The following is a 9,057-nucleotide window of genomic DNA, read 5'->3' on the forward strand; positions in this document are numbered from 1 at the left end:
AACAATTCTTACGACTTCCCTCCACGTAAAATTATAATATTTTTTTTATATTTAATTATGTTTCTTTATGAATTCCGATGAAGGAATCTTTATTTACGTAATACTATCATGTTTTGATTTCATTTAAAGTAAAAACATAAGAAAACACTGTTAATAACTTATAAAAATTTAATGACGAACGTCACAAAACTACTACAGATAAAGATAAAATATGTAATTAAGGATTAAATGAAATATATAGGCATATATTTGTGGTCTCGTCTCGCATGAAACTGTACGTACTGAATGTTTACTTTACGAAGGGCGTGCGATGGATTTGAAATATTACTCTTCTCTTTTTCATGGATTCTCAGTTATCAATTATGCTTTCACTGATATAAATTCATAGAGGCATTTCCATGTTTATTCATAATCTGTGCCAAAGTGGACTGCGTGCCAATGAATAAACATTTACATACATAGTTCGTTTTTTGTCCTTTGAGCACGTTTTAAACCTAATCAACGTCAAATTAATTACTAATTAACATGACATTGAAGAATTTTTTAGTACTCTGATTAAGTACTAAAATCAGTTTAATGTAATTTTAAAATGATTAACTGACATACAATGCTGAACCTCAGAAACTGAGTCAAATAAATTTTAGATATCAACTTGTTTCAAATTAAAAATGTTGGGAATAGTTATATAATACATTTTAATATATTTCCAAATAATATTTGACAAGTTGAACTATCGTCAATATTTACGAAGTTGCTGTTATATTTTGTTGACAAATACTAATTACATATTCGTAATTAAAACTGGAATATAATCTAAAATAAAGTACGACTGAATGAGCTGTAAATTAAATGCGTCGTTTGCTCGGAGCAAACTACGCAAGTAAATCACATTCGAGGGACGAAAGAATATGTTTTAAAACTCATATTCAAATAATATTGTCAACAAATGGATGCATGCATTATTGTAATAAAATATTTTTACTCAGAGAACTGATATATAAAACTGAGATATAAAAAAACTTTTTTTCTTTTGTTATTTATTGCATGGTTTGGTTGACTGGCAAATGGGCCACCTGATGGTAAGACATTGGAGCTGTAAGAAATATTAACCATTCCTTACATCACAGCAATGCGCAATCAACCTTTGGATCTGAGATTTTACGTGAATTGTGCCTTTAGTTACACTGGCTCACTCACCCTGTAAGCCGGAACATAAAAATACCAAATATTTCTACTTAGCGGTAGAATATATGATGAGTGTGTGTCTACGAAGACGGTTTTTTTTTAAATATGTAGGAAATTCTGCTGCGTTGTATGTCAGTCAGTCATATTAAAATTATATTAAGTAGAAACGAATGCTTGCTTTTATTCGTATTTTAAGTATCCAAGTAGCATGTGCAAACGATTGCATTATCTTACTAGGGAGTGTAAGTATATACGTACCTTACATACATACCTTTTTATTGCCCGGACCCGGTATCGAACCCAATATTTCGAGGTCCTGGGCGGACTTGTGACTTGAGGACTATGCGCTTACTAGTAGACCAACCATTTATATATATTGAATTTACAAAAAATATATATTCCAACGGTGGTCGGGTATTAAGTTAGTTGTACATAAAAGGCCGTTAATAATGTTAAAAACTGTTGATTTAGTTTTGTAAATAGACAAGACTAACAAAAGAATGTCTGGAAGATGCATTGCTTGTAGGAGTAATGGCATTATTTTACAAGCTCGTTAAAACGAAACTGTCATTGGTTTAAATATATTTTATATCATTTTATTAAAAGATAAAAGAAAATGGAATGTGGATTTTGCTCTTTTTAACAATGAAAACGTTGATAACGTCTACGTATATGTATATTATATACTCCCGTTATATATAAATTAATATTTATAATATAAATATATATGCCGGTATATTTTAATTAATGCGCACAGCCCATTTAAAATTACAAGGCTTGGTCATGTATGAACTACCACACCCATTTTTTTCTTATAAGGCAGTTGTTCCGGCTAATTGACCATTCAATTTACGACATCAGAATGATAGTTAAACCTAATGAAGAGAATATATACACCGATTATAAATATCACAGAACAAAATATAATGTAAATTGTACTCTGCAATGGACAAAAGATTAATGATATTGAAAATAAGTTAACAAAATATTCCATGTATTTATACTTTTTTTTTTCAAATGACAACATATATTTACGTAGTTTCAGTTTTGATTTTCTGTGTACAAACTTTACATAACATCTTGCCTATATTCCCGGAAGGGAAAGGCGCATCACACATTGCAGATCACACTTACAGATTCATAATCCTCTTCTAAAGGTTGTAATTATGTAAAATCTAGAACATTTGTAATATCTTTAAAAATCTCTGAACGTTGTATTTTATGTCATAATCATATATACTTTTAGTGTTTCCAAAATTTATGAGTGAAAAAATATACAGGACTAAATAAAATTATTACTTAAACAAAACATAACTTATTTTTTGTATGTTCTTTCCAGGACGAATTTCTATGGTTTGGTTTAGTAACATAAAAAAGATATATAAGCATTGCATCTACGATTAATGTATAATATACTCGAAGCAGTATTTTAAAATTTAGAATAGTCTCGATCCTTATAATAAACCAAAGAAGCAAATAACATAAAATTAAAAATCTTTTGCAAAACGAAACAAACGAAAAACGTTCGTTAAATTATAATAATTTATTATCACTGTATAAGACTACATGTTTAATAAAATAACGTTATTATGAAGTATAATCAAAGTTTATTAATTGTTATTATAAGTTCTTGATTTCATTTAATAAACATACTATCAGAATAAACTTAAACGCAATGTTTTGAATTATTGAATGAAATAAGAGGAATGCTATACAATCTACCGTCTAACAGCAATAATTAGTATTCTTGTGTTACTTTTCGAAGGGTGAATGAGCCAGTGGACCTAATTAATCGTACAAGGGACCACTTCTTAGATTCCAAGATTGGTGACGCATTGGCCATTAACGCCAATGTCTTTGGGTAAGGTTGACCACTTCCCCTCTAGCGGCATTTAACGGTCCGACTACCATTTATGAATAAAATTAAATTAAATGCACTTTGTTGTAAGCCAAGATGTGAGTCAACATGTGAGCCAATCCTAATTTTCTTTAGTTGACCTCGCGCTTGGCGGTGAAAGAACCTGCACGATTGATGTAACCCTATAATATGGTGGAATAAACTACAAATTTTCTTCTTAATAAGAGATAAGGCTTAATACTAGTTGCGGGATATACAGGCCGTTACTAGTTAGCTAGGTACAATTTTATACAAATTGCAGATTCTCGTGAACCCTTTATGTTATAATATTATGTAACTGTGTCGACCCACGACTGAATTCGTTCGTATAAAAACTTTACCTAAAATAGTTTCAACGACGATTTTTAATCTTAAATCTTGTATTATGTAAGAACATTGTGAGGAAAAAAGTGATCCATTGTACAATAAACGCTCGTCTATTCGAATATACTAGAGGCGGACTATTTGTTTTATTTTTACTGGAAGATAACATTGAAATATATCATACTATCTAGCCATCCAAGCTTCACATTCGTACAATAAGAATCTCTATACAGCTTTTAGATCGAAAAACACATAAATATACATAGATAAAATCTATATATTTTTCAGCTAGGGAAGTTGGAATTGTCGACTTTACTCTTCCGTAATATTAATCAATTATTATTTTGTACCATAACCTTCTTCGTGAATCACTGTTTATTAATGAAAACCGCGTTAAAATGAATGCGTTGCGTAGTTCAAAAGATCTACGCGTACAGACAGCGTCAAGTGACTTACTTATATACATACCATGTAGAGATGTATGTACTATTTCTATTGCAGAAATATGGTAAAAAGTATTCCGTTTATCAAGCAATCTTAATATTACTGAATAAACTTTATTAAATATTATATATATATAATATATCAAGTTCAATCGAAAAATAAAGAATTTTATTTGCGCTCATTTCTAATTTTACGGTATATCTTATTGGTTTTATGAATTATTATCTATTATATAATAGATAGATAGATTATCTTATCTCTAATCATTGATTTTGTTTAATTTATAATTTTAATACATATTGTGCAATGTGGTAGTCCATAGTGAGACTACCTGTAAATTAAACAGTAGAACATTTTCCAAGATAATTTTTAAATGTATTTTTTTATTTTGACGTGATATTGTATAAAATAAAATAATACTTTGTTGTATTGGCGTGGGCTCTGAGAAGAAGGCTTAGTCTCGATCGCTCCGTTAGGGTCTCTAGTGGCTGTTGTCTTGGTTTCTGTAGGTGAGGTTTGAAACTTAACCTGTTTTGTCGGGTAGTTTGAACAGTATATAACACCAAGCTTGTATATATTAATAGCTTTTTATTATAATTATGTCATGTAATTAATAAAAGTATAGCAAATTAATATTTTTGGGCGTAATGAGGCGTTATTATTATTTAATACACTAAAGTAATGATCCGAATACTTTAATAATGGACTACAAGAATTAAATTGTAGGAAGCATTATTGTTAAGCCAAGATGACTCAGTGGTTAGAATGCGTACAGCGTTCTAACTTGGCTATATTTACTTATATTAACTGATGATAGTGGGTTACAACCCAGAGCGTCTATGATTGTTTACGCTGTTAATTTTTATTTATAATTTAAAATTATATGTTTAATTTCAATGAAATGTTAAGACATATCTATCCACCAACCCGAAATAAAGTGTGGTAGAATAAGCTCCAAATTTTGTCGTCAAATGAGAGAGTTGACCTTAACCACGACGGGACGTTGACTGGCTATATTACTTATTGTTAACTACTAATAATTACTTAAATTAAATTATAAAAGTTATTTAGCTTCCCACTCTAATAAATCTCGTTTTTATTTTGGTTATGAGTAATAGGACAAAATATATGATAGCTGTATGATTAGACGAGAAAGGGTTAATTAAAGTTATATGATTGGCGTTAACACATTTGAAATGAATTTGGTATTTGATTGAATTTGGCCACATGCTGGCAAGTGGTTACCATTAGCCATAGAGACTAGCGCTGAAAGAAAATATTAATTTTAGGTGTTAAGATGTAGTTACATTGGCTCACTCGTCCTTCAAATCGGAACACAACAATATCTAGAGCTGCTGCTTGCCGGTAGAATATATGATGAGTGAGCGGTACCTACCGGTGAAGGAAAATATCACGACATTTTCCTGCACATCTGTATAAAAATCTATACCTATTATGTTAAATATCACAATGGCGGAATTAGTTCGGAATACGGAGAATATTTGCAGCTTATTAACGAGAACCCTTGTAACAGTTGGATAACACAAAACATTTATGTTTTGATATTATTTCCTTGCAGGCGAAATTATGAATACTCTACTTAGGTGGGATATTCAAGCGGCGGTTGTGCTTTCGAAGCGGTATTATAATAATAATAATTATAAAATTAACTCTTTATTATATAATGAGGGTTTGTCCTTGTGTCGTTGACGTTTGTTACAGAGACTGAATTAGTTTTTAGACTCTTACTATACAATATATATCATCAGAATTGTTCAATTTCGTTGTCCAACTTGCTCAAATTGATCATGTGCAGGCAGCCTCTAACATAAGTAGTCTTCTCTATAAGTAGCCTCTCAGATACTTAGGTCGATTACGGATATAAGATCATACCTTCTCTAACTTATATATTATCTAAATACTTAAAATATAACGAAGAATGATGAATGTGCCCTTGAGCTATATACGCTTATTACATATTTTAATAATGAAATCAATATTTAAAATATATTTATTAACACTAAGTAAATTGATTTTATATTACTGTTTCTACTGAGGTCTTCGTTCGAAAGTTTTAAAAAAGAGTGTTGATAGATTTAACTAACAGTTTTTTTTTTTTATTTTGACTCCTCTACACTCATTTCAAGCTTTTTATATCAGACAATGTAAAGACTAAGTCATTATTAAAATAATATATCACGATTAACGATGAACAAAATGTTTTTGTGTTCACAAAATAAATGAGTTGTAATAATCTCGGAACAGATTATCTTTTTGCTAGGTTATATTGATATTAATTTGCGCCATTTATTATCCCGCGTATCAATAACTATACATTGTGGGCGTAAAATGAACCGTTCCATAAAAATACTGTATAAAAGCATATTCGTGTTATTCTGTTAACTACGTATTTTTTGGGAGCTCCGTAACTAAAACCGAATATTGTCTTTTTCATTTTGTACGATGCTGTCGAGCTCGTCGAGTGTTGAGACGAAGAGAACTTCACCCAATTTAAATGGGCAAAAGTTTTTCAAAAGGTTTATATTTCGTTTACGTGTGTATGGTGTTCATTCCTTTACTATGAGGTTTAAACGGTACATTGATACGATTCATTGATACAAGCAATCAAGTAAATTTTTTTTTTACTGTCAATAAAATTGTTGGTTAATATTTAACCATCTTCGTGACTCAGCGATAAAATGCCATTTTTGTCACTGGTGTAGTGATCGCAATTGTAAATCGTAAAGTAATTGATTTCAAAATCATCATATCATAGTTATTGAGTTTTGGTCGCATATATGAAATTTCAGTAGCAGTCCGGAGTTTGGAAGTTTAAAGTGTACATTCCCATGCCTCGAATAGCACTTAAAGCTGTTGGTACGCCTGAACTGTCGCCCGATCGTGTAGTGTATTATAATATTTTGCTTTTAGTTTAGATGTCCAGGGACATAGCACTCTACCAATTTAGAAACGTCGATGTACTGTATCAATCATTTAAGAAACTTGTAAAGTTAAGGTATGTTGTTACAACAGAGAAATATTTTTGATAATAATTCTATATTTTTTTCAAAGCCAGTTCCAATATACATTAACATAAAACCTCTAATTATATGAGTGTGGAAGTTTGATTTTGACTCTTTGGGCTTTATTCGTACGAAAAGATCTAACATCTAAAATAAATTTACAAATGTTCTACAGATATATTGAAATATATATTTATTTATTGTATCATAGTGTTTCCTGGCATCTACAGGTCTTCATCAAATCATGAGTTATTGAGTAAACTTCAAATGGTAAAATGAATAAGTCTAGATGACTTATTCGAACATTCGCTACTCACGAAAAATTAGCTCGATAGTAATCAAGTGCAAAAATGTACCATGGATCCTGGACTGAATTTTAATAAATCGTGTATGCAATATCTAGCCTCCAGTGAAGCAGACTGGTTAAATAAGCCCCAGCTCCTCGACTTTATTAGGAGAGAAGGCCTTTGTCCAACTGCAGCATGGGCATCCACTGGGGCATGACGATTAATTATTTTTATATACTTTTACCTAAGGGAGCTCAGTTGGTCCGGTGTACAGAATCAAATGTGTGCAAGCAATAATTAGATTTTATGTATTTATAGCTCATGTCGATCTCTGTAGCAAAAGAATAAATTGCGGGATAACTTACATAATCGACATTCGTATCCATTATATTATTGTGAAGCGACGAGCATTACGCTCCTAGATTTCTTCATTAGAGGAAAAGACGCCTCGTCCAACCACAGTCTACGGACCTTAGTTACTTATATATAGATACTAGCTGTATCTACTCATTTTTAATCAATAGCCCAAAATAAAGTTTCATGCTTCTAACTTCAAAAATGACGTCGGACGTTTATACAAACTTTCAACCCTTACTTCAACCCTTTAGGGGTAAAATAACCAGAAATGCTTAAATGTGTATATAATTATTTTTTATCAGTATACCAAAAATAAAGTTCCAATGTTTCAAACTTAAAAAATGACGGACTTCCATACAAACTTTCAACCCCTATTTTACCCCGTAGGGGTAGAATTTCCAATATTCCAATAAAACGCTCGGCGATGATAAATCAGTCAATCAGGACATGTTATTTTATAAGTATATATAGATAGATAACAATAATATGATTTATCACATAGGTTGATTATCATTATCCTTTTATTTCTTATAAATGCAAAAGTAACTCTAAGGGGTAGTGGTTTGTGCGCTATTGGTAAAGTTATATAAATATTATTACCTACCATGAATACAAAACAGAACAGCGCATATCGATATTTGATATTTTTCTGACAGCTTTGATAGTATTATTTTTCAAAAAATGCATATTAAGGGTTTTTCTGCAATATTTTCATAACATTATGTAAGATCGTCAAGTAAAGCTACACCAGTTAGTAACGAATACCGCTTGTTTTTCGCCTTTCGAACATTTCTTTTTGTAGTGCTTCTATCAGTGTAAACAGTGGCTTTTGTGGCTTTTTAACAACATTTTTTTAATTATCTTCGTAATACTTTTATAACCTGGAATAAATAAATATTTTCAGGCCTTTATATTTTCGTTGCCAAGCTGATTAAGCGCAAACTCTATAACCGTTTATTCTCACGCTAAAATAAAACCAGCTTTCGACTCACATCGCATTTTGTCTTACGGAACGTTATTATTTGTATGGTTGTAATTAGATTTTACCTTCGTTTTTTTGCGGCTGTGAAATAAGGAACAGGAAATATTTTTTAACGTATTGTTCCTGCGACAAACACTGTATTCATGTTTCGATGTTTCGATATTATATATTTGGGATGATAATGTGGCACCATCATAAAAATCTGAATCATATGAGGTAAGATATCAAATAGATAATTATACAGATATACAAATAATATACGATGTATATAAATATACGACAAATAAAAAACTTTATTGCGCTCAAACCAAAGTCAAATGTTTAAATCGCCTGATAAATAGATTAGTTTAATTTAATTGGATAGATAAATATAGATTACTTTTCATATGTAAGTTTTTATTCGTACTATTAATAACAGCAGTAATAGTAGCCGAACTAATCACCCACTTATAAGTGGTCTCAACCACCCAGTGATATTTTAATTGTGAGAATTGTGGTACTATTTATGTTCTCTGATGGGATATACCACTGGAAAACACTGCAACGATTTTCTTTTAC

The sequence above is a fragment of the Vanessa atalanta genome, chromosome Z (assembly GCF_905147765.1).
Source record: "Vanessa atalanta chromosome Z, ilVanAtal1.2, whole genome shotgun sequence".
Taxonomy (NCBI): domain Eukaryota; kingdom Metazoa; phylum Arthropoda; class Insecta; order Lepidoptera; family Nymphalidae; genus Vanessa; species Vanessa atalanta.